This window comes from Hipposideros armiger, unplaced genomic scaffold, assembly GCF_001890085.2.
Source record: "Hipposideros armiger isolate ML-2016 unplaced genomic scaffold, ASM189008v1 scaffold_416, whole genome shotgun sequence".
In the NCBI taxonomy this organism is placed as follows: domain Eukaryota; kingdom Metazoa; phylum Chordata; class Mammalia; order Chiroptera; family Hipposideridae; genus Hipposideros; species Hipposideros armiger.
In genome coordinates this window covers 757,596-783,851 of record NW_017731766.1, presented here as the reverse complement: position 1 = coordinate 783,851, position 26,256 = coordinate 757,596, and the positions used below count along the sequence as shown (strand labels likewise).

The 26,256-nt window shown below is 43.5% G+C and overlaps 1 protein-coding gene across 2 annotated transcripts in view; it reads right to left on the bottom strand.

The window, feature by feature from the left end:
- Positions 1-26,256, bottom strand: part of ATP10B (ATPase phospholipid transporting 10B (putative)) — a 260,075-nt gene that overhangs the window by 138,041 nt on the left and 95,778 nt on the right. Inside the window, exons 1-2 of one of the 2 annotated variants that reach the window (XM_019664098.1) lie at positions 18,929-18,941; positions 18,687-18,750 (exon numbers count right to left, since the gene is read on the bottom strand). The gene's annotated coding sequence lies outside the window, so the exon portion shown is untranslated. Of the gene's footprint in view, positions 1-18,686; positions 18,751-18,928; positions 18,942-26,256 lie in introns of those variants that run through there. The other variant, XM_019664097.1, reaches the window with a different exon arrangement.

Below are 26,256 nucleotides of genomic sequence, written 5' to 3'. Positions count from 1 at the left end.
TTTTTGTAAGGTATTTTTTGAAATGCAAAGTTTTTCATTTTATGAAATCTGATTTTTTTTCCTTTTACAGTTTATGCTTTTGCGTCATATTAAAGACATTTTTGCCAAGCCAAAGGTCACTAAGATTTTCTCTCAGGCCTTTTTTCTAGAAGTTTTGTAATTTTAGATCTCATATTTAGGTTTATAATCAATTTGGAGTTAATTTTTGTTTGTGATGTAAAGTTCAAGGTTCCTTTTTTCACATATGACTATCCAATGTTTTAGCACCATTTGTTGAAAAGATTATTCTTTTCCTATTGAATTGCCTTGGTAATTCTGTAAAAAATCAACTGACTAGATACGTGTAGGTCCATTTCTGGACTCTGCATTTTCTTCTACTGACCTATGTACACAGACTTGTATTCAACATGAACCTTGTCATGCTTGTCTTGAAGGGTTTGACTGTTAGAAGCTTTCTATTGGCTTTAAAAATAGACATGACCAGGTCAAGTGACAAGAGGTGGGATAACTTATACATGGGTAGGGTACATATTGGGTTAGTGTTTGCTGGAATATAAACGATGTGGGAATAGAGACAGTGTATTATTCACAAGTAGAATGAAAGATTAGACATGATGTGATTGCAAAACAATTGAAATAGGAACTAGGTAATCTTGGATTGCGTGCTGGCTTTGTCATTCACTAGTATTTGATCTTGGGTAGTTCACTCAGTCTTCTAAGCCTTCATTTTTGGAAAACGGGCACATTGAAACAGGTAGGTAACAGAAGACTGGAGAGTCGGTGTGGTAAGTAAGGGGGTATATATAAGGTGGAGGGGATACATGTAACATTATTCCTCCCTCCAGACACCTAAAGGCTAATGGAGAAAGTAGTTCAATTTACTCTGTGCAGCAACAGAGCAGGATTTCTCAGTTTTGGCATGAGTGACATTTTAGGCCGGATGATTTTTTGCTGTGGGGGCTGTCCTGTGCACTGTAGGATATTTAGCAGTGTCCTTGGCCTCTGCAAAGAGTGAGAGTAGCACTCCCCTCCCAAGTGTGGCAACCAAAATGTCACCAGACATTGTCAAATGTCTGTGGGGACAAAATCACCATGGCTGGGAACCACTGCTATAGAGGGTACAAATGGTACCCTGTGTAGTAGGCTATAGGAAGACAATCTTTTCAACAGCAGGAGGAACTTAATCAGGGTCAGAACCATCAATAGTAGACGCAAACTGCCTAGGGTGGGGTAGGGGGTGCAAGTGAATTTTCTAATATTATATGTCAACAATAGGCTATATGTCACAGTGGGTATTTAGACACTGAATAGATGGACAAAGTAGGTAAAACCTGACCTTTCTAAGCCTCAGTTTTCTCATCTGTAATGTGGGTATAATTATGCCAACAACACAGGGTTCTGTGAAAATTAAATGTGACGCACATAAAGCATTAATACGTGGTGGATATGGCTGTGATTACTGCAGAGGCAGAAACATCTGCACTCCAGAAAACACATCCCTACATCAGAAAGCTTTTGCCCTTGGTCATTCTCTTTCCAGTACCTCTGCAAGGGAAGAACAGATACTTACCTGCCTGATCGGAGCATTGACACACAGTCACTAGCGGTGACCTACCTTCCCTTCACTGCCTTGAGAAGCTTCAGTCCCTGTCTTACACCTCTGTCTCCCTGTCTCTGAGTGGTACGCACATATAGGCAGCCTTGGCTACTATGGGAATGGCTTCTAGCCTCTCACTTTTTTCTGATTCAATGTCCCCAGATGGGTGAGTGGACCAGGGCCCCCGTTGAGACCTGGTCACCTCTTTTTTTTTTTACTGGCATGTTTTGAAATACTGGAGTCAAGATTTAGATGCGGAAAACAGAGAGAAGGAGGCCAGGTAAGAGACAGGCCAGGTAAGAATAATAACTGTGGCTTGAATGAGCCCTGTGTTTCATCCTGTCCTTTTTATCAGAGCTGTGCAAAATTTCCACCGCTATCAATAATGTAGTACTTTGCACCCCTTTGATTGTTAGCCGTTGTACTCTTTTTCTTGGGAAACCGATAAAGTGGTAGGATGATTAGCAGCTGGATTTAGGCCTCTTAGGGTCACAGACTCTTATAACTACAGAATAGCCATCAAATCAGCAACCCAATCTATCATAATTTAAATCATGATCTTTAGAGTTCTTCTCACCAATAAAAACTTTATGCTCAAGAATTTGTAAAAGAAGGCTGAGCTTGCCTTTCTGGGCCCCTTTAAGATCTAATTATTTTCTCTGAGTTTGCCTTTTTATCTGACTTTGCATAGAGTTCTAGGCACAGACATCATTCAATATTTTGCGCTCTTCATGATAACGAAAACCTTGCCTGGTACCTGCCTGGTGGATAAATCTTATAATTTTTTCAAAGCCTCAGCTGGAATGACAAGTCACATTTTGAATAACACCAGAGTCTTTAAATTGTATCACAAAGAAAACACCGGTAAGCATGATAACTGATTCCAAGGTTCTAACCCTGATCATCACAAAATGGATTTATTGCCCATGAATGATGTGCCTGTAATTATCTTTCACTGAATGTACAAAAAGAAAATGACACAGCCATCTTTTTTTTTTTAAAAAAAGATTGTTGCTTCCCTATGTGTTTTGCTGAACCCAGTAAGGCCTGGGTGAACATCTGAGGTCTTTCTAAATCTAGTCGGTCCAAACATCAGACTGTATGTTTCATAGACACCACTAGCAATAGGCTGTGCAAGAACAGTCACTGTGTCTGTACCCAAAGGAAATCCATCCGTTTGCTCTTCCCTGCTTTCCCTATCATCTCTTTTCACCACCGTCCGGTAAACATTTCATTCTTCACCTCCCATCCTCACCGAAGGCTGTTCTCCTTTCAGAAGCACCTTCCTCCAGAGAGGCAATCTGCATGTTGTACCTATTTCCTTAATTCTGCTTCCCGTGTGGCGACAGCATGGCCTCCCTCATGAGTGCTCTGGCCCTGCTCCAGGATTTGCTTGTTAACAGAAATGCTGGCGTCCTTGGGCACCCACCCTCATTATGGCCACAGCCACAACTGCAGGGGCAGCATGGAAGCCATGCTCAGAGCGGGTCAGGTTCAGTCTCAGCATTTCACAATAGTTCTCAGAGCTGCATCCTTAGATAGCAGAAGAAAGTACCAGCAGTGTTAGGATAGGACTCCCAAATTCTGAACATCAAAAGAGGGATCAACCTCCATTCTTATTCCAGGCAAATCGTGCAGCCTGAGCATCTGCTACTCTCAGAACATAAGTCAACACCTCCACTTACTCACCACTGACAGGCACTCTACAAACACTTAGAAGAGCAGTGTTGGGATTTCAGAGAAAGGAGGTGTGACTGGGCTTTAAATTGCATGCATGCAACTTGAAATAATCGATAACTGAGTGAGCTAGAACCCTTCTTGCCCCAAGGCCTTGCTTCCTGTATATTCCCAAAGACAAAATATTCCTGGATAAAAGGTACTGTAACCGCCCCTAATGTCTCCATCAACAAAAGGAGGATATTCTGCCTCCCAGGCAGGGGTTCCCATCCTTTTGGATTATCTGACACAATAACATTTCCCAGGAAATTTGGGGATCCGATCCAGGATGGCCAAGTTTTCACTTTCCCAATTAAAGTAAAAACCAAAACCCAAAACCCAAACTACCTTTCCTCTCACCATGGCTTTGTTTTGTTAAAGACATTAGAAAGGACAGGATTTTAGAGTACACAATAGGCCCTTAAATTAAATAAATTTAGCCTCATAAAGACACATAGTGCTTATCTATATTTTAATCCATAAAAAAGAAATAGCAGGGGTACTTTTATCCCCTTTTTACAAATAATAAACCCATGCTTCAGAGGGATTAAATAACTGGTCTGAGTTCACAGTGCCATTTAAAGGCAATTCTGGGATATGGACCCATGTCTGTCTGACACCAAAATCCTTGATTTGGAATTAAACACCTGCGGCTATGAAATGGATTATAGATAGCTATTACTTCAGCAGAAGTAAAAATTGCTTCCAACATGGGGAACACACATCCTCAGAAAACCAAAACAATAATAGGTTACCTTGACTGGTTCTGGTCCCCCAAATAATACAACCTTGGTTATTTTTACATAAACCTGGAAACCCTAAGGAAACAATGTAATCCCAGACGTTTGCTACGCTGACACCTGGGGGAACGTCCTGACCTTTATGGACATGGTGATCACGTGAGAAAGCTGCTGTTTCTCTACCACGAACAGCCACATGGAAGCTGGGATCCTTGGTTACTTTTGCAATATATTCCTTTAGGGTCATGTTTTGCAGATGGTGAACCTGAGGCACCTCCCGAAGTTGGACTTCCTTGCACTCCTTGCAGGTAAACCTTCCCTTTCCTGTCCTCAATGTTTCGGTCTCAGTATTTCTTTGCTAGTTTGGTTTTCCAGGGTTTCTTGCATTGGTTCCTTTACCCTATCTGATGTCAGTCCCCAGAATCTCCTGCCCGGGCACATGACTCTTTTCTTCCAGTCAGGCCGTCGATTTTCTACTATGGGGTTATGCTTTTTCCTCCTCCTCGCATCATGATTGTAATTTGTAGAGCATTTTCTATTAGTCTAGAGTGTTCCTACATTCTTTACACATTTTGCCTCCTTTAATCCTAATTCTTTCTGGGATGCGTGTGGCACAGTCACAATTATTTCCTTTTTTTTTTTTTTTAAAGAAAAGACTAAGATTTAGACAGATTGTGCTGTTTACCTAAATTCATAGGGTTGGAAAATGATGATGCTGAGAATATAAGCCAGATTTGTCCATCATCCATGTTGTTAACTGCTTTACACGCCTTTTCCTTTTTATCTGGAAGACTTTTCACAGTTTCTCTGACCACCCATACTGACAACCTAAAGCAAGGTCTGTTGCTTTTTCCTGAGCCATAGGAATTCCCTCTCCTCTGAACTCCTCCAGTATTTAATCAGTACCACTACATTAAGCATTATTCTGTTTTGTAGCATTTGCCACTATGTTACACGTGTCCTGTTTCTTCAGCTAAAATGTAAACTGGCTGGGATTCCATAGGCATCCAAGAGAAAATTAGGAAGCAGTGTAAGCCAACTAAGAGCATACTGATGTTTACAGCCAGTGAACATATGGACAGGTAGAATTTTCCAGTAAGTTGCCCAGGATGGGCCCAGACCTTTCAGAACATCCAGAAAGATGCATTCAGGGAGTTAATGGGTCTCAGTGGAAACACTACCTCAGCTGGCTTATTATCTATTCTTTTTTCCCCCAAATGCTTATTGAGCACGTAAGCTACATCGAACACCGTGAGAGGAACTGGGGAAACGGTGGGAAATAAAACAGATGTTACAAGTGAGGTTCCACAAAACAGGAGCCCCAGTCTTGAGGGGGCAGCCCTAGCATGGGAAAGGAAGGGGCGGTCTCCAATGTCATGGAAACACAAGTGCTCATGAGGCCACTCTGACCATCTCCTGTCACATGTGCCTCACTCTTGGTGGCAGATGTTCACCTCCTGAAGCACATTCAAAGACAGAGCTTCATTAGATGAGGCTGGAGCCGGTCCATAGCACATTCGTTTATCAGAGGAGGGAAGATGATTACTTCACTCCTTGGCAGATTTCATTGTCTTTATAAATTCAAACCCTTCCTAGAGCCCCATCTCTTTCCCCTCCCCCTGGAAAGGTTTCCAAGACTGCTGCGTTGCCAAGCTCCTCTTCTCACGGACGGCATTTGTTATGGAGATTGACAGAAGAGGTGAGATGTGCATTACAGAAGGAACAGCGCAGGGGCCCTGGGATTGAGATGGGGCCCACATTTCACAATTGTGGCATATTCTACAAGGCCCGCACCGTTGCTCTATTAAATCAAATGACTGCAATCTCCGTCTGCGCTCGTAATCTCCAGATAGGCTGTGCTCCTTTACAGCCAATAGCCTGCCCGTGCGAAAATAAGCACCCACAGTCCAGACCAGGTGTCAGGGCCTAATTAAAATATAGAATGAAAGAGCTGTTCCCATGGCAGTCAGCAGCGTGTGCTACACGGTGCTTCTTGGGACAGGTAGTGGGGGAGGGAGAGAATTCAATTCTAGCTGTAGAAGCAAATGGCTGCGAGAAATCCACCTCCTGAGAACCAGTTGGCAAGGAGCAGGAAGTCAAAAAGAAACACTGGACCCATCTCCTTCTCCTGTTCCACATCCTTTTCTGTTGGCTACCATAATGCAATTAGTGTGGCTAGTTTTTAGACTCAACAGGGACTGAGAGTCAAGAATCTCCTCTTGATTTTCAGATCCTGGGGACATACCACCCTGATTACGCGCATGTTATACAGTTCATACTTGTGCCCTTGTGTGCAGCCATATCGTGTGGATTTTGAGAGGGGTTCTAGAGGCTTCAGAGGAAAGAAACCTGAAGAACTGTTAATCATATAAGTAATATACCAAGAGAAGTGACAGGAGGTAAGTGCATCTTAAAGCCTTGCTAATGTGGCCTCACTTCTCTGTCTCTGAATGCCCGCTTCCCAGGAATTCTGCCTCCACACTTCACCTTCCCTTCTCTACTTGCCCCGTTTGCACCTCCTCACCTGCCTTCTTCCAAGTGCCCCCATTTCTTGCTGTGATGTGAAAACTGTGGGCCAAGGCATTAGAAAGATCTGAGTGTGAGTTCTGGCTTTGGCCTATTTTGTTTTAATGGAATACATTTTTTTACCCCCATTTCCTGGGCTTACTTTAAACATCAGATGAATTCAATTCCAAGGGACTCTCTCAAAAAACAAAACTGAATTATTTAAAATCTGGGTAGCTCTCAACTAATTTCCTCAGGGACCTCAAGGAGCCCCATCTTTCATTGAGAATGGGGCTTAGCATATCTTTACTGCAGTATTTCTCAACACGTGTAATTTTTATCTCTAGTGTTATGCATGGTAAGTTGGCTCAATACACTTTTATGCATTTATTTGAACATGAACTTAGAAAAAAATAAAACAAGTATATCAAAACTATGATATACTTAGTTGATAAGAAAAAAAGCTGGATAAGAAAAAAAGTTGATTTAAAAGAATACGGGGTGGGGATGAGGGAGAAAGGCAAGGGATTAGACAGCATAACTTGCTAACTACAATATTGCCACAGGGATATGAAAGACAGTTCGGGGAATATAATCAATATTGTTGTAGGGTGTCAGATGGGCACATGTCTTGTTAGGGAGACCACTTCATGGACGGTGTAGATGCCTGACCACTGTGCTGTACACCTGAAGCTGAAGCATATTGTATGTATATATATTCACAGGATGTGGAAGAATATAGCATAGGGAATAGAGTCAATGGAATTGTAATAGATATATATGACAGCAGAGGAGCAACAGATTTGGGGGAGGGGGACTATCACTTTGTGAGGGGTGACATGTATAATTATTGTTTTGTACACCCGAAACTAATAAAAAAAAAGAATATATAGTATGCAGGTAGTATGACTAGGTGGTATCACTTAGGGCAAAAATCATGAAGGCGGTACTGGAACGAATACAGCTTTAGGAAATGAAAGTACTGCTGTAGGGTCTGTATTCACATACTCACCACACACTGGGTGGATACCATTTGCTAGGGCCACACTTACATTGTGGACCATTATCTATCCTTTATTATTATCTGTTGTCTATCCTTCTGGTCACCACACTCTCAAGTTACTGAGTGGTTATAAATTCATCCAAAGAGAAAGAGCAGGGATTGAATCATGGCTGGGGCCTCAGCTCGGTAACCACACGCCTTCCATTACACTACAACGCGCCTAGGAGTGTGGGCAGTGTCTGCACCTGGTCAACTTGCAAGGAATGACAGCTGCTCAGCATTATCCTTTATGTAAAACATAGCCTCAAGCTCTCAGATAAGCCCTGCAAGGTGAATGTTCATCTCTTTCTTTTACAGGTGATAAACTAGACATCAAAAGGTTAAGTGACAGCCGGTATTGAGGAGTGTTTGGCCTTATCCTAGAGGGTCTAATAAAGCATTACCGTTAGCACATCTCACCCTCATCCTGCTTGGTGTTGGCCAACGGTCTTGGGTGTCCCACATGTGGGGTATGATTATAAAACCATGACAGCAGCTTTTAAAGAGTTACTTTACAAGCTGTACATAAAAAGGAAGTCCCTCTCATTATTTTACCGTTCCGTCTTGTTTTGACCCAAGCCAGAGCTGATGAGAAAATGTGTTTGTGGTAGGAAGAATTCTAACACAGTCCCCAAGGTTCCTGGTCTACACATGTTCGCTCACATTCAATCAAATACTATTGGAGGTACTGCTGGGAGAGGGTTTGGCAGATGTGATTCAGGTCCCAAAGCTGTAAACCTTACGATGGGGAGATTATCCTGGGTAAGTCTGGCTAATCAGGTGAGCCCCTCCAATGGACTGGGCTCTCCCTGGCAAGAGGATTCGAAGTGTGAGAGGGACTGGATGGGAGAGAGATTTCCCATCCTGACTTTGAAGATGGATGGATAGAGGGGACACAGGGCAAAAAATGCAGGTGACTGCTAAGGACAACTAGCAAAGGAAATGGGGACTGCAGCAGTACAGCGAGCTGCAAGGAACTGAATTTGGCCAAGAATTTGAATAAGCTTGGAAGTGACTCCAGAAAGGAACACAACACAATTAATACCTTGATTTCAGCCTTGGAAAGCCCCAAAGAGAACCCACTCGTGCTTTGCCTGGACAGAAAATGTAACATAATAAATGGGTGCTGCTTTAAGGTAGGCTTCTGGTAATTTGTTACACAGCCATACAAAAAAAACCCCACAAAAAACTAACACAGTATTAAAAGCCCTAAATGGCAGCCATATTACATAAATGTATTATTATTATATATATATAAAGGCACTCAGTTGAATCATTCACTGTATTTCCCACCCTTAGACGGGAGTAAATGCTACTGCTTATAGAAACCAAATCACAGTATAATAGTAATTATAACAATATCTAACATTCATGAACAATTATGATGTGTTTATTGTGCTAAGTGCCTTTCATGCTTTAAATCATTTAATCTTTACAATCCCAGGAAGCAGGCACATTATAATTCCTTGTTTTACAAGTAAGGAAACTGAAGCACAAGGAAATACTAAGGGCAACAAATATTTTTTTTATGGAAAGGAAAGTCATTATGAAAAGTTAGGCTATTTATTAAAAACAAGCTTTGCTTCCTTTAATAAATGTAGGCATCCTCCATCTTTCTGTTTAATATGCCTTTATGCTCATCTCAGACCTATGAGCCCCACCCCCAAGCTAACCTTTCCTCATCCGTACAGTGATGACAAGTAAGAATAAAGATAAATAAGAGTACTATCCTCCTAGGACTGCTAACGTTAAGTCTCAATATTCAGCCCGTTTCTTGGAACATGGTCAGCTCTTAGGGAAAAGTAGGTCTTAATATTATCCTCAGATTACATCTGCAACGTGGGCCATCATCCCATATGGGGTTGAGTGCCAGGTTTGCTGGTCTGATTCCATCATTTAGTCCTGGGCACAATGCCTGTCATACAGGAAGCCACCTGGCAGTGACGCCTGTGGGGTGGAGCTGTGATGCCTGGGCTGTGGCCTTGTGTCCTAGAAAGCCAGCCTTCCCTGAGGCAAGTCCTTGATGTTCCAACACAGACAGAGCCTCCAATTCCCCTGGTTTGTGGTTCCAACCAAACCACAGAGTAAGCCCTTAGGTAGAAATCTGTTGATGACTCTCCATGGTTGCTAACATGTCACAGAGCAGGGCCACATGGGCCACACCAGAGAATCAGCCATGACTAATCTTGTTCTTTCCTTAGTTCTGTTGCCCTGATTTAGTGAGACGGTCGTTAGGCTGGAAATCAGGAGAACTGAGGGTATGTTTGTTGTTGTTGTTATTTGCTAATTAGTTCTATGCTTCTGTGACCCTCAGGTTTCTTTGCCTCTTCAGGGCTCAGGTCAGTGGCTCCTCAAGATCATTGGAAGGACTGACACTGATCTGACTGTTTAAGAATCACCTGTGGAGTTTGGTCCGTATCCTGAGAGATTTTGCAAATGGAAGCACCTTAGCCGACTCTGCAGCTGCATGATCAAAGGAGCGGGGAGGCCCTGGAGGTTGAGAGCATAGAAGCAGGCTGCTGAGACAGGGGTGTCTGTGGCTCAGCCATGGCCATCTCTAGAAAGGACCTCATGTGGTCGTGATACTCAGCCAGATCTGGGAACATCTGGGAGAGGCTATTTCTGTAGTGATTTCCAGCTGTTGGAACGATACCATTACAACTAGACAGCCCATGTATTCAGCTAAATATTTTAGGTGCCACTTTTCAGGTACATTAACAGTTACATCTTATGGTTGAGAAATTACGGACTCAGAGTAGTTAATATTTTCCCAGCGTCACATAGCTCATAAGCGGCAGATCTAGGCTTTGAATCACACACCACCTGACTTTTCAGCACCCTGCTGCACTTTATTCTTCAGCAGCATAATGACACATTCTAGGTGAGAGAGTTTCGGGGTGCCAGAAACATCTGCCCTGTTCTGACATGCAGCCTGAACTCCCAGCTCCTTTGATGTGCAATTGCCAAACCCGGGTAGGTGAAAACATGGTGTTTCCATTAGCGATGACAAGAGCTACTTTTCAAAAGACCCATAAGTTCGGTTTGAAGGCTCTTGGGCCATTTGCCATTTGTAAAGAACCCTGTAAGCATTTGTGGAATGATCACAGATACAACCTTTTCTCTTCCGCTTATTCACACACAGACTCTGGATTTAGTGTTTTCCTCCGCAGGTAGGAAGATGCATGCCAGGCTCTCCTGAGGGCTCCGAGGATGCTTTTCTTCTCCACTGTGATTCATCAGAACCTTCGCCCATAGGAGGTGAACATTCAAACAAAACAACATTGGTCTTCCTTTTGGACCCATGGGAAGAGCGACTAGAGATCCTAGTACCTTAATGCCAGCTAATCGGGAAGGAGAGCTTCCCAGGCTGGGCGGAGCACCCTGCGTGCCTTGTAACGTATCCCCTGGAGACGCCGCACACCAGGAGCAGAGAAATCAGAGTCCTGGTTCCGTTTCTTCCATCAAATTGCTGCATGACTGTAGACAGATCTCGTAACCTGTCTGGATAGTCAGAGTTTGTATACGCATAAAGTGAGTTAAAATACTCTGTGTCCCCTCCCTGGTGCTGGGAGGCTCACCTGAGACACCCCATCAGCAAACCCTCGGGAAGGGTGACATCCTTTGCAATATCTTGCCCCATCAGCCACACCTGGCCTCTTCAGCACGGTCCCGGGCTGTGCTTTGTTTTTCTGCGGTGATTGTCCACCTTGGGAGGCAGCTGGGGAGTTGATGCATGAAGGATTTATTGCTTTAGATTTCTGAATTCCAGGCTGGGAACAAGAATACACATCTAGCCTCCGTGGTGGCTGGGTGCTCTTCTTTTTGGAGGTAACTCAGACCTGAAGTCGGGCTCCAGCTGTGTTTGGCTTTGTTTGTAAAGGGCAAGGCCTCTTTGTTTTCTGCGAGAATCCTCTCTTTTCTGCCTTAGGGTTGTGCAGATCCTCCCTTGCTGGCTGGTAACTCAGTAACTGTGAGCCATGAAGACAGCCAGCACGTGGGGAAGAATCATGCTGGTAGCATTTTACTTATTGCCAGTGTCCCCGGCTCCCTGGACCCACCAGGCACCTGTGGAGATTCAGATGAGCCTTCTGCATCAGCGAGGCAGAACTAAGTTTGTTGGACTCCTTTGAATACAGCCCTCTCTGTGATCTGCAGCAGTTCTGCAGGAGTCACCAGGCTGTGGCTGTGTTTATCAGCCAGACTCCCAGGCTCTGCCCCTGCCCGTATCTTCTCAGCCCATGTCTGTCAGCAGCCAACCAAGTCAAGCACCATTTCTACAGGCTGAAAGGGGGCCAATACCTGCCACTGGCTGATCTAATGGTGCTTGCCCTTGGATGCAGGGGTCCTTGAAAACACAACTACATAGAGCTTAGGAGAGCAGAGGGCGTCGGCTTAAGTGCTGCTGCCTGCTTTTCATTAGAGAGTGCCTGATTCCTTTGTTTTTGTAGTTAAATGTGTCCTCTAGTATTTTTTACCCTTGGAGGGTAACTACAGAGCTCAGGGCACAAAAAAATGGGACACGTCTTATATGCGATTACATGTGGGCTGTGGTGGTGACATAGCCTTTTGTTCTAGCTCAGATCCCAGTCGCAAGTCACCTTGCCTCCCTGGAAATAATATAATGAACTGTAATGGTATGCTGCCTGAGCTCGAATCCCAGCTCCACCATTTTCTAGCTACATGACCTTGATGAGTCATTCTGCTTTTTCTAATAACAGCAGATGCCTCACAGGGTTACAGGGAAGATGAAACGAGCACTCGATAAATATTAGCTGTTGCAGCTACTGCCAAGAGTATCCAGGGGGCATTTTAGCTAGGAGCCCGGTGGGCTTCACAAAGGCTGTGGGTGGGTGGGTGGGCGGTATGTCAAGGAACTCCATCCATCTCATTGGACCATCAGCTCCCTGAGGACCAGTCAGTGCCTTCCTCACTTGCTGCTCTATCCCAGTGTTTGGACCATAGGAGGCACCCAGTAAATATCTGAAGAATTCAGGAGGCAAGTGGACTCAAGTTGAAACCCTAGCTCTGCTACTTTTGGTCTTGGGCTAGTGATTTACCTTCTCTGCTCCCAAATTTGTACATTTATGAAACAGGGAGGAACAACTTTGCAGAGACATCTCCAAGAATAGCCAGCTGGCACTGTGAGCTTATGGTATGTCGGATACTGGGCTAAGTTCTTTCTGCGGGCTGCCAAGTTTGATCTTTGCAACAGCCCTTTTGAGGTTGGTGTGGTTACTGTTTTTTTATTTTTTTGTAGATCACGTCACTGATGTTCAGAAAGGTCACGAATGTACTAGGGTGACATAGCCACTGAGAGATAGATGGAGAGGGGGTTCCAAATCAGTTAGACTGATTTCAGGTCCTGTATTCTTCATCGCAATGCCCATGTCCCCTACAGACTCTGGGATAAAATGGGAACTCAAATGTGGCTTCATCTTTGCTGCTGTTATTTTTAAGCATTAACCGCCCCTCACCTGCTCCCCATGACACTTGGCAGAAGGGGATGATGTTGTCAGCCCAGTCATCTGGGTGCTTGTAACAATTTGTCCACATGTGGAAAACCTTGCCCAGTCAGAACTCCGAGGCTGCGATTTCAGTGTGTGTCTGTCCCCCTGGCCAGAATACTGATTTGAAAAGCAAAGCAAACACATGCATTCAGAAGGCATTTCAGTGGGGCAACTGTGAATAGTTCCCATTTGCAGCTGGCCAGGAAGGCAAGCGGAAGGGGTGGATTCCCACATCTGGTGAGTGCTGAGTGATCTGACAACATAGGCACCAAACAAAGTAAGGCAGATGCCTGAGCCTGACACCTCCCTCCCCCATCCATGATGACAAATCACAAAGCTGGGGAAAGCTTGCGATGGAGGGGATCTCAGAGGTGATCTCACCTTGTTGAGGAAAGATGACCAGAGAGGCAGGGAGGTTCAGTAATAGCAGGGATGGTGACAAAGGGTCACTGATAAAGAATCTGCTTGAACACCCCCTAGAGTGGGCACCTATAGTTTCTGCCTGCCCAGCTTCCAATCCCCCCTTTTCTGGTGACAGTGTCTTAATTTAGGGGCCTGCCCACACAATTCAAATTCACTGACCTGAAAGCTGGCACTCTCCCACCACACCCTTCTGCCACTCTTCCAGGACCCCCATAGCACGCTGCACAAATCCTGTAAGCTCGTCCATGACAGGGTTCTACACTTGTTTCTCAGGGCTGCATTGGGACATCCCAAGACGGGAGATGGAGCCTTGGTTATCCTAGTCTTCCAGGAAAGTCATGTGCTATTTATGTCTCAGGTGCATTGTGGGGCTTACTCAGCTGAGGTACCAAGAATCAGGAACAAGGAAAGCACTGTCAGAGAACACATAGGAGGGGTACTAAGGTGGCTGGTTATATGTCTCTGTTACTCTGTGTCCCTCTGACCCGGCCCAAACAATGACGACATGGTTCTTAAACGGTCAGATAGCAACACTGAAAGCCAAATGCTTTCCAAAACAATTCTCTAAAGGCTGCATCGATTACAGCATTGTTTGTAAGAGCAAAAGGTTATAATCAACCAAAATATCTATCTATAGGATACTGGTTCAATAAATTTTGGTGCATTCCTACTACAGAATATTATGGGGCCATTCAGGTGAATAAGATCATGTTGTATGTGCTAATATAACACCATCTCCCAGAAACACTAAGTAAAAAAAGATCAAGGTAGAGAACAGTTACTTGGGTGGCAAAAAAGCAGGGTGAGGGGGTGTCTACATGTGTATTTGGATGGATACGCACTCTCACCAGAAGGATACACACATACAAAGTGGTTACTTTAGGGGAGGAGAGCAGAGAGTTTGGAGATAGTTTCTGCAGAAAGCTGAGTTGTCACTAAATGTCCCTAATACATTAAACCTGTTTTTACCATGTGCATGAATTACCTATTTAAAATAAACATATACATAATTTTTAGACAATAATAAATAGGTCTTTATAAAGTAGAGAGCCTCTCCTGGAAATTGTATCTGAACTTTTCTCCATCCCTGAAGCCCGATCAGGAGGGAGGTTTAAAAGTTTTTTGTTTTTTTTTTCTTCCACAGTGAAGCCCCACAACTGTGAGGCTGGAAGAAGGCTGCTCTAAGCCTGCAATATCATTAAGTGACTTGATGACACCAAGTGAGAGGAAGGAGTTGTCCAGACTCCTACTCACTCAGTGTTTCTCCTAACACGCATCATGGGGTGCAGAGGAGGCTGGCAGTTTCCCCTGTTTTAAGTGGTTTTGCCTGGTTTGGCCTTGTTGGAGGGCTGCCACTGAACAAATGAGGGACTGGAGGGGAAACTGCTTTGGAAAGGGTGAAATGCTCCAAGGAATAAATAGGTGCTTTTAAATGGAGACAACATCCTTCAAATTGGCAAAGAAGATCTTTTTGCCTAACATGATCACTGTATAAGCTATTGAAATAATGCAACTTTCAGTTCTTCTCTACTTCGCATGTGCTCCATTTTGTTGGTTAAAGCAGGGAGATAGTTTGGAAACAGGAAGATATCAGGGAGAAGACTCCAAGGAATTGCCCTTTAGGTCTACAATATACATCCCAAATACCCGAGGGTCTTGAGAGAATGTATGACTCACTAGGTCTGGGATTCTGCATTTCTAAGGAGCTACCAGCAGAAGCTAATGCTGTTGGTCTCCTAACTTCACTTTGATTAGCTACAGAGCAACCTCTCTTCCTCCGTGGGGACTGTTGAAGGATTTCTAGAGTCAATATTACCCTAAGCCCAGAAGCCCATGGAGTGGTCATCTAATGATGGGTGTAGGATGTCCTGTTCAGCTAGCACTCTTGCTGGGCACAGAACTGCAGACAGACATTGAGAACTGCAGACAGCATGAAAACCACCCTCGCTGCCCTGCGAAGGATGACAAGAATTCGAGAAACTTAGATAAAACCCTGAATGATAGAACAGAAAACATTTTTGGAAATAGAAAAGGCGAATAAATGTCATTTATGGAAAGAAAAGAAATCTCATCTTTCCAGGGTGTTTTGGAACAAATCAAACTGCCACATTACAGAACCCATCCATTTTGCAACGAATAGAATTTGGTATAAAGTCGCATCTCTAAGTCCATCCCTTCTGTGATTTCCACAATCTCAAAGAAGCTCACCTTGTTTAGAAAAAGAAGTAAAAGGTAAAAATAAATCAAATGCTGGTCATAAAAAGAGGTTGACCCTAAGGTCAGGGTTTGAGTGAATTATGTTAAAGATAAACTCTTGACTGACAGGGATGGCCATTTACAATGCTCTGCGCCTTGGATAGTACTTCCCGAGAAAGAATCACCTTTTGCCCTAAAATAGTGGATACACCTGGAGTTGCATGGCCCTCTACTTGTACTGCTGTGGGACAGAGTATAACAGACAGAAGTGGTGCAGGGTGAGAAGACTGGGAAGAAAATAGATTCTACAGACACTTCATTCTTTAGGCATTTCCTTCCAAATCTCTTTCTATCACACAATATTTTCTATGTAATTCATTTACTCTTTCACCCCAAAAAACACATTCACACAGTAATGTAACTATGTCAGTCATTTGCTATTCATTAGTGAGCAACAGAAAATCAGGCCTGGCTCCTACCCAGAGAGTGTTTACAGTCCAGACAAAGGACAGACAGACATTACTGCCAAGTGAACACAAAAATAAATATGATTGCTGGTAAGGACAGTAATTCTCTTATTGTTCCATGACAGCACAGGATAAAAATGGGGCAATAGCAGAGTTCACAGTTCACAGACAAAGTTCCCTCCCTACTTTGTCCCCATTTTCTTCCTCTCGTCGTTGAACCCTTTCCTTCTGTAGGAGCTCAAGGCTTCACAGGCATATCCAGAGGCCCCAGAGGGTGCTCTCCTAGCCCAAGGGCAGTGTCAGGATCCTAGTTCTTATGGCTGTCCCCTTACCACAGCTGGCGAACCTCTCACTGACCCACCGATCACCCTTCTAGAAACTTGACTGAAGACATAACCATTTGGGTGGAGAAAGATCTCTGTGCACATGAATGTTTGGTATAATTTAAAATAGTAAAACTGCAAACTAGCAAGGACATAACCTTCAACAGGAGACTGAGTAAATACATTACCATTCATACCTTTACTATTCAATGCTAAATGTATTGAATGTAATAATCAGTACAGAGATGTAATACTATACAATGCTAAAAAATGATGTGTAGACAAACACACATACACTACAATGGGAAGATATCTATAATGTATTGTTGAGTTTAAAAAGAAGGTTATAGAATAGCTTGTATTAAAAGGAACTGACTTATGTGACATTGTATATATGTGTGTTGTATGTTTATACATAACCTTTACCTCTATTTTACATATAGATACACACTATATAGACATATATAAATATTAAGCACATATATAATAATTTGTAATATAGTTCCAGGAGGCCTCATCTCTACGCATATACTCATCTGTATCCTGTGTCTCAGTCATCATTGGGACTAACAATGAACTCAAATCGAGGTGTATAAAAACAGCACACCTTGGCCAGGTAGCATATTTGTACTGTAGCTGAGTCTTGCAAGGCCTGAATCAGGGACTGGTGTGAACATTTTAAGTAGATCAATACGAGAGAGATTTGGGGGCAAGAAAGTTTTTCTGCACCTCTTCAATACTTCCTATACATATTCAAATATAAGACCACACATAGCTCACATATGTCTCTAAAAACTGAATGGAGACATCTAAGGACATGTTGTCTTCCTTTGGCTGCACAAAGCAACTCCCTATACCTGAATGGTGATAGTCAAGACACAATGAATAATGAGTTTGAGAGTCATTTTAATACAATGAAGTCCTCCTGGTAATTTTCAGGCATCAACTCAAATTCTTTACCCCCCCAAAAAAAATTGGGTTTTAGCTTTTCTATTCTAGTTGACTTCTTTTCAGACAGGTGGAAGGTTTTATTAAGCACTCTTATCTACAGAATTGTGCGGGTCTTTGTGAAGATCCCAGGCAAATTAAAAAGTCAGATTAGCAATGCATATTTAATACTGCTTTGTAGTTTGTTTTTTTAAAAGTTGGCAGCGATGTTTACTCTTTGAGGACGAGTTTATAATTATGCAAATTGGAGACACAGTCTGCATACAGTATAATGATAATGCCGTGGGTTTTATATTGAGTCAAAAGTATTTCTAAATATTTCTTCAATTTTATCCATGACTCGGGGAAAGCCTAGCTGAGGCTGAGTGCCTGCTTTTTCTTCAGTGATGGAGTATACGACACCCTGAAACTTAGGTACCTGCACAAGCATTCATCTTGGAGGAAGCACCATTGAGATTTGCAAGTATCACCTTATAGCAGATACTGCTGATTGTCTCGGCAATAACCCTTCATCCTTCCTTTCTCTTTTTTAACAAGACTTTAATTTTGTTCAGATATTCACTCTCCTTTATGTGACTACATGCTTCAGGGGATGTAGGTCCCACCTCTAGCCCCAGGAAGGGACTGATGATTGATCTAAGCCAATCATGGCGGTCCTATCTGCTTGGCCACAGATTGATTTAAGCAAGGGTATGTGACACAGTTTTGACCAAAGAGAGAGCCCACTGAAGACGTTATTAGGCTGGTGCAAAAGTAATTGCGGTTTTTGCCATTATTTGTAATTTTTTTTTTTTACAATTACTTTTGCACCAACCTAATAGAACTCAGGTTGTGGTGACATTTTTGAGCTACTTGATTAACCAACTATGGACCTTTCTTATTTCAGACCTTTTTGTCATGAGAGCTAATAACTTTCTTCTTATTATTTGGGCCATCTTGAGTCTGTGTTTTCTGTTACCTGCAGCCAAGAACACATAAGTGATCTGTACCTTGATGGTTCCCTATTGCTATGGGGAATGAATGAATGAATATATGAATAGACAGATAGATAGAAAGAAAAGGTAAAAGGTAAGTCATATACTTGGCATGTGATTTAGCAATAAGGCCAGCTGATACCTGTTTAAATGGTTGGAGGAAGAAATGGTAGTTTAATAAAGCGCATCTTGGCACCAAAGAGGAGTCCACCTCTTATAACCAATGAATAGTAAGAAAAGCTACTCACCGTTCACACTGCTGCTTTCATTGAAACAAGTGTCACCAGTCCCAATTCTCCTATTAAGGCAAGCCTAAGAGACACAAGAGAGAAAAGAAATACAAAATGGACCACCTCATTTCGGCATCAGGCGCTCATCAAGTATTTTGCCCCTTTCTCTCCAGCTGGATGGCTCCAGCTTTAAACAAACTCCATAGATCAGGCTGGACATTTTCCCGGGAAGTTGTTTCAACAGGAAGGTTTATCCCTACCAGGGAATCAGGCTCGCTACTTGATCTGCTATCTGCCACAATGTACATAATGTTCCCATAGACTCTAGCTAAAAGCCTAATTGTGCTCTGAAACGCGTACCGGCCCACCCATTCAGTGTACTTCACTTCCTATGCCACTTTAACTGGTTTGGGATTGGGCACAGGGCCTGATTCAGGCCAATGAAACACAGTCCAGAAACTTACTTTGAGAATGTATGGGACAACAAGAGTTACTTCTGCCCCACATAGCATGCTGAGGATGCTACCTCGAGCTGCTGGCAGCCAGCGTGGGAAATCGTGGCTGCAGCTTCCAACAAGAGGCACCAAGTTCTGATACTGTTTGGGCACTTGGATCCAGCTCTGGTTGAAATGCTTCAACTTTCCAGTCGTGTGAACCAATTCATATCTTTTTTTTGCTTAAAGCCAGTTGGGTTTTCTGTCTCTTTCAATAAAAAACCCTCACTAATACATAATTCTCACTTTACAAAGTACGACACGGAGTCTCAGAGAAAGGTTAGAATGGAAATGAGCCCCATGCAAGGGCTCCTTCTACTGCTGTCTCCATCTACTCAGCAATCCACCCCAGCGAAATGGAAAGAGCTGACACCCCATGGCTTTCCTTACTGGCTTTCACATTTCCCCTTTGGAGAAAACGGAGGAGTCTTCCACAGGGTTGCCAAGGGAGATAATAGATAATCAATATTATTTTAGCAAAGTAAAGATTGCTATGTGCGCCCGCGCGCGCGCGCGCGCACACACACACACACACACACACACACACACACACACACACACACACACACTGTGAAAGACCACAGTGGGTGCTTCAGATTTGCACAGATTTTCTCCCCTGAAGGTCTGTTCAGGCTGCAGGGGAGCTCGGGTTGCAGCCCTCTCCCCAGGGGACTGTTGCCCTAGGCCATGGACCATCTCTGCTTCCTCAGCCCTGTCCTCCTGACTCTGTCATCTCTGTGCCATCCCTGCATGCTGGCCTGTGACGGGGCGGATCACACACATCTCTCCACCCAGCTGAGTGACCTGCCCAGTGCCTGGTCCACCCAGAAGTGAGTCACTAAGCAGACGCCACAAAGAGGAAGTCTGCAACCAAATCCTGCTCCTTTGTATGTTTTGTTTGACTCACATTTAAAAAAATTGAACTACCTTGAAAAGTTTTGCATAAAAACTTAGATTTCAGGCTTCACTTGAAAAAAAAAAAAAAACACCAAAAGGCCTGTCAACACCTTGTGCGTTTCCACACAGTGACATGGGCCAAATTCGAGTCCTTTAGAAACATTTGCTTCCTTCACCATGTTCCCCATCTGGCCTCCTTGACTCATTTCTGCCACCTGCCTGGCTGCTGTGCGCATGCGCATTTTCCGTCTAGTCCTACCTCCCCTAGGACCTATTCGGGGCTAATCCAGCTCAGATGCCGCATCGCCCTCCAGTGGCTGTGTCTGGAAGCAACCTGTTTTCAGACTGGTTCCTGCCTCAGCCTCCTGTCCCTCTAGAAATAAAATCAGTCGCACCCCCGTGTGAGTTTTATGTTCCCTTTCCCTTGCTCTATCTTCTAGACCCTTTGCCAAATATAGAAATTATTTATTTGAATCAGGAAAAAATGGTATTATAACTGCCCCTGTGAAAACAATGCTGCCCTGTGTCCTGCAGGGGACAGGGACTTCAGGAAGGCTGTGTCGTGTCACCAACGAGGAACTGAATGAGAAGTTAGAAGATGCCATCACTCTGTGACCTGTATAAACGAATTCCTTTTCTCTGCCTCTGTTTCCCCTACTATTAAGGGAGGGAGTTGAGCTAGATCAGAAGTTGTAAAGTGGTGGCCCACCACCATACCCAGCCAATAGATGGCAGTTAAAAAAAATTAATTCTATACCCACAGCTAAAAAAACCCCCAAAAAAACCCCAAAAAACATTTCAAGTAAGAATTCAGATTACAGATTTGTCAGAACTATCTACTATCTACCCACAACTGACCATGGACTAGCCTTCACAGATGACACCGATGGTGAGATGCGGGTTCCAAGTTGACCCCAGTCCTCACCCATTTCCTAGTGGATGGGTACACGTACCCTGACCACCTGTGTATTCACTGACGTCTCTGCCTGCCCTCATGGGCATTTGTTCCTGACACCCGTGAAAGAGATGACCTCTAGGAACCCATCAGCCCCAATTCTGTGAGTGGAGACTGGAGATCGGAGAGTTAGACATGATCTGGAGAAGAGAAAGATGTTCTTTGCGGAAAGACCATGCTGCCTTAATGAATCACTCCTCCTCTCCACTTGGCCCAGAGTTGAAACAGCAAGCCGCCCAAGCCTTTGTGGAATGTCCCACGACATGGTTAAATCCGAAATGGCAACAGCAGGGTTTTGAAAGTAGCAGAATATTCTTCCGTTGGGGTTGCTAGCTGATTCTCTAAGTAATTTGCAATTCAAGTGTCTCTTTGTTTTGTATGAAAATTTGCTGCTATTTGGAAAGTGGGGAAGAGCTAAATTGCATCCTGCTGGTTTTACTTCGACTGTATCAAAAAAGAAACTGTTAATCTGGTTCCATAATTAACTTTCCTGTTCTAAAAAGGCCCTGGGAGATAGTCCAGACAGTGGCTGTCAACTCCCAGCTTCTCTTCTCAATAACTCCTTTCAACAGAAAGAAGAATGGGTCCAGGTGGGCACTGCTTTTGATTTTCTGTTTCACTGATTTTCCTTCCCCTTTCTTCCCATCCACACATTGAGTGAGCCCTTGCTGTGGATGGGCAAAGCACTGGGTTGAACAGAGGGTATACATTTATTTATCAAGATAAATAAATTCCGATGGAGCTGCCAGAAAATATAAATTTTTTATCCATCGATCTATCCATCCACCCAAAATGTGTTAGGTTTCTATATTACATGCCAGACACTGTGCCAAGGTATTGGTATGTGATAAATGCAAGAGTGACTTAATCAGCATCCAAGAATTCTAAAGTGGAGAGATGACTTCTTGACTAGGGCCATAATAGTTGGCTTTATGGAGAAATATCAATTAAGTTGGTTTTGACTCCAATAATACCTGTGTATGTGCATTAGTGTGTGCACATACTCACACATGTGCATAAAATCTAGAAGGACAGGGTAACTGATGCAAACAAGGACATTTAGCCTGGAAATTAAGTTTGACCATCAAGGGGAGATCACTTTGGCACAAGCAGAGGATTTGGACCAACACTCATTGACTACTGGGAATCGTGCTAAGGGCTTTTTATCTGTTATCTCAATGAAACCTCACAATGCAAAGCAGTAATTACTGGTTACAAGTTACAGACAGGAAACAGACTCAAGAAAGTTCCCAGAACACACTTTGGTGGGGCAAGTGGCAAATGTGGAACTTGGACTTGGGTGTGACTTCAGAGCATAAACTTTTAACCACAGGACCTCACTTCCCAGCACAAAAAACGACTAAAGAAGGACTTGGATGTCCACCAATCACTCACGTGATCAATTGATAATGCATTCATTCATTCATTCATGGAAATCTACGTATATTTGTTTGTTTCCTTCTGGAATGCAGACCACTGTCTTACAGCTGAAAGCCTCAAACATAGCATAAACTCAATATATGCGTGATACATTTGACGCTGCTACTTTGTTCCCTAGTATCCATAGTCCTCTTTTCCTGCTAGACATAACCCCCTACCTGTCCTAAGTGATATCTGTGTACATGGTCATCAACTAGATATTTCAGTGCCCAGCCCCCCTTGGGATTGTATGCGACCATATGACTAAGTTAGGGCCAATGGAATATGAATGGGAGCAATATATACCATATTTCCCTATGTATAAGATGCACCCTTTTTTGAAAAACTTGGGGTCTAAAAACTGGGTGTGTCTTATACAGTGGTTGTATGAGTGCAAAAACAAGCACGAAAAAAGCGGGAAATGCAAGTAAAAAAAAATCTACAACCACTGTATAAGATGCACCCAGTTTTTAGACCCCAAGTTTTTTGAAAAAGGGTGTGTCTTATACATGGGGAAATACGGTACAATTTCTAGGTCATCTTCATAAATATAAAACTACTTGCCAGGACTCTTCCTCCCACCCCCTTCCTGTTGGCTGCAAAACAGTGCAGTGGTGTCCTTAGAACCACATGTTGAGGATGGCAGAGCCAACTGGCCAGCCTGTGACTCAGACTGACCCTGTGAAGCTGCCTACCTTCCCTAGACTGCTCTCCCACTTTGCGACTGTGAGGGACACACAGTCTTGCTCTTCTGACCTAACCTGGTCTCCATGACAGCAGTTATCTGTGCCTTAACTCATGTTTAATGGAATTGGTCTGTTGACTTATGGACAGAAGTCTGGCTTCCTTTCCATTTGTTTTTTTTCCAGGAGGGTGACACCTAGCCTAAAATGATGAGACCTAGGGCACTGAACGTACAACTGAACGTACATATGCCATGCCTTAAAAGCAGTCAAGGACACGTGATGGGAGGTGTGAGCTCAGGCTCTCTAATCCTGGTTAGCTGGGAGAGTTAAGTGAATAGACTCATGCCTGGGATTTTATTATTTATGCTGAAGTCACTGAAAATATCTTTAATCAGAAGTATGTCCAGACTTCCTAAATAATGTTTTGCACTGACATTCACTGCTGAATCATTCTTCTCAAACTCATCATTTTAGAAAATCATCTTTTGCTGCCTATTTCTTCCCATTTGAAAGTTTACAGAGTTCTGTTTTATGCCATTCCCCTTTAAGAGCTTATTTAGATAATTCTGCTGAGCATTCATTTCCTAGCTGGCTATTAACAACAAAATGCCGTGTATTTGTATGTTGTTTAATACTTTTCAAAACCCTTTCACAATCTAATAGCATTTAATCATCAGGGAAGCCTGGTAAGTTATGTAGCATAAGTATTAGTATTCCTAGTCCCTAGATCTTCAGTCCTCAATAATAGTGTGGCATAACAGCAGTATTTAGTTATTCATTGTGAAGAATGCTATATTGCAAATCATGGCTTTTTCAGATAATAAAATGTCATTCTTTTAATTCATCCCGTGAATACAATAGTTTTTTGGGGAGCTAATATATCCTAGGAACAGTCATCAGCATGGGAAAACAGTGGTGAACAAGATAGACAGTATCCCTGTCCCTAAGGATCTGGTAGGCAGTTGATGAATCATTGCATTTTGAGCAGGGTGGTGGATGTTGACTATCGCATCTGGCCTGTGTCACCCCCTTCCTCTGGACAATTGCTTCCCTGTTGCTCCAACCGTGTGATTCTGATGGGGTTGCTGACCACAGAGGGAGGCAGGTGATCCAGGCCTGGCTTTTCTGAATAATATGTTCCTCCAGCCACCATGTTGGTTCAAAGGAAGTCACATGACTTGAACCTAAGCCAATCAAAGTCTTTCCTGGGAGTTACAATTTAGGGAACAGGAAGACATAGAGGCTCCTTTTGATTTGTCATCACTGGGCTGGTGTTATATAATCTTGGAGCCAACTGTGGCAGCATCTTTTGCTATATAGAAGAAAGCTTTTTGCAATAGAGTGGTAGAACCAAGGAAGATAGGGGTTGTTGAGATGGAGAGCTAAGCATTAAGGGACAGACAGTTACAGTAATTTGGAAGGGGACAGTCTAGTTGGACCAGGTACTAAAACAATGACTGGCACATAGTAGGTGTTCATTACTTATTTATTGAAATGGTAAATGAAAAAAGAGAGCTGGACACTACTTTTAAGCCCCTCTGCCTGGGAGTCCCTATCACCCAGTATAGTGTGTTGAGCTGTAAAGATGCTCAGGACATATTCCTTGAAGGAATGAAGGAATGGTATTGACTATGCCTTTAGGCAGGTAGAAAGAAGTTTAAGATTGGATAAAATCCTACCATTCTATTTTATCTTAATTTTCATCCATTTTCTCAAAGTACTGCAAAGCAGAGTGGTATTACAGAAAAGGGCTTAGATAACAGGCGGGCCTGACTTTGATTTCCGGCTTCAGCAGCAACTCAGGTGTATGGTGCTGAGAAAATAATAACCACCCCCTCAAAGAGTTTTTGATGAAGATACAATGAAGTAAATATAAAGCTTTATGCAGAGCAGTTGACATATAATCAAAATTTCTAATGCTACTTACTTATATATTCATTAAACCAATTTTTATTTGAGTATCTTCTATGGGCCAGGTACTGTCTTAGTCCTGAGGATATAGGAGGAAAAACAGAGCGGGGACAGAGATAGAGGAGATGGCAATGTGGTCACAGAGACAGAGAATGGAGGGATGTGGCCACAAGTCAGGGAATGCTAAGAGCCCCCAGAAGCTGGAAGAGGCAAGTAAGGGATTCTCCCAGCCAGCTCCTATGGGGAGTGTGGCCCTGGGGTTATTTTGGACTTCTGGCCTCCGGAACTGTGAAGGAGTAAATTTCTGTTGTTTTAAACTACTAAGTTTGTGGTAATTTATCATGGCGGCCCTAGGAAACCAACACAGTGTTCGTCTTTACTATACGCATAGATGTGACTGCGTGCCACTGGGCCTCCTTAGCCCAGAATCTGGTCTCTAATGCTACCACACATAGTGACTCAACCAAACCTACTCTAGAAACTTTAACAATCGATGTATGTAGTCTGGTAAAAGGAAACATAGAGCACAGTCTTATTCACATCGTGCCGCAAAGTCTACTTAAATATTTAATGTTCACATTCCACCTCCCATGGCAGCTGTTTCTTCCTCTTCTCTTGCTCTGTTCTCTGTGACCTCTCACCTCCAGCCACCTTCAGCCATGTGGAACCTCCCCTCTTCTTCACCCCCACTCTCTCTCCATGTCCCCTTAGCCAATACATCAGCAAGTGTTTAAGGAGGGCCCAGCCTTGCCCTGGGTGCTGCGGGGATCTCCACCTTCATGAACGACGTGAAAACATTAACAGGAATGGTCGCCAACAGTAACGGTTGTTGACCATGTGGCAGCCCTGGTGCTAAGCACTTTTTATGGGTTTTCCCTTTCAGCCTCCCAGAATGGGAGCTCCTACATGAGTTACTCCGCCAACATATTCAGGGTGCAAGGCCCACATCACACCCCCGGGAACCCTAAGTAGTGCTGTCTTCCTTTACATGTGCGTGTGCCTTTCTCAAGTATCTCCTTCCTCCAGGACATTTGCTTCCGACCAGCAGATCACAGACACAGCTTTGCATTTGGTATCTGTTACACGACAGTGATACCCTGCCCCACTGACACACGGCTGAGTGCAGACTCTTAGGGGAAGTGGGCCTATTGAGAGTGAATACTCCATCCAGGCTCCAGCCCCTGCACCGGCAGGACCAGAAGGAGTTAGGAGAAGATGCAGAAAAG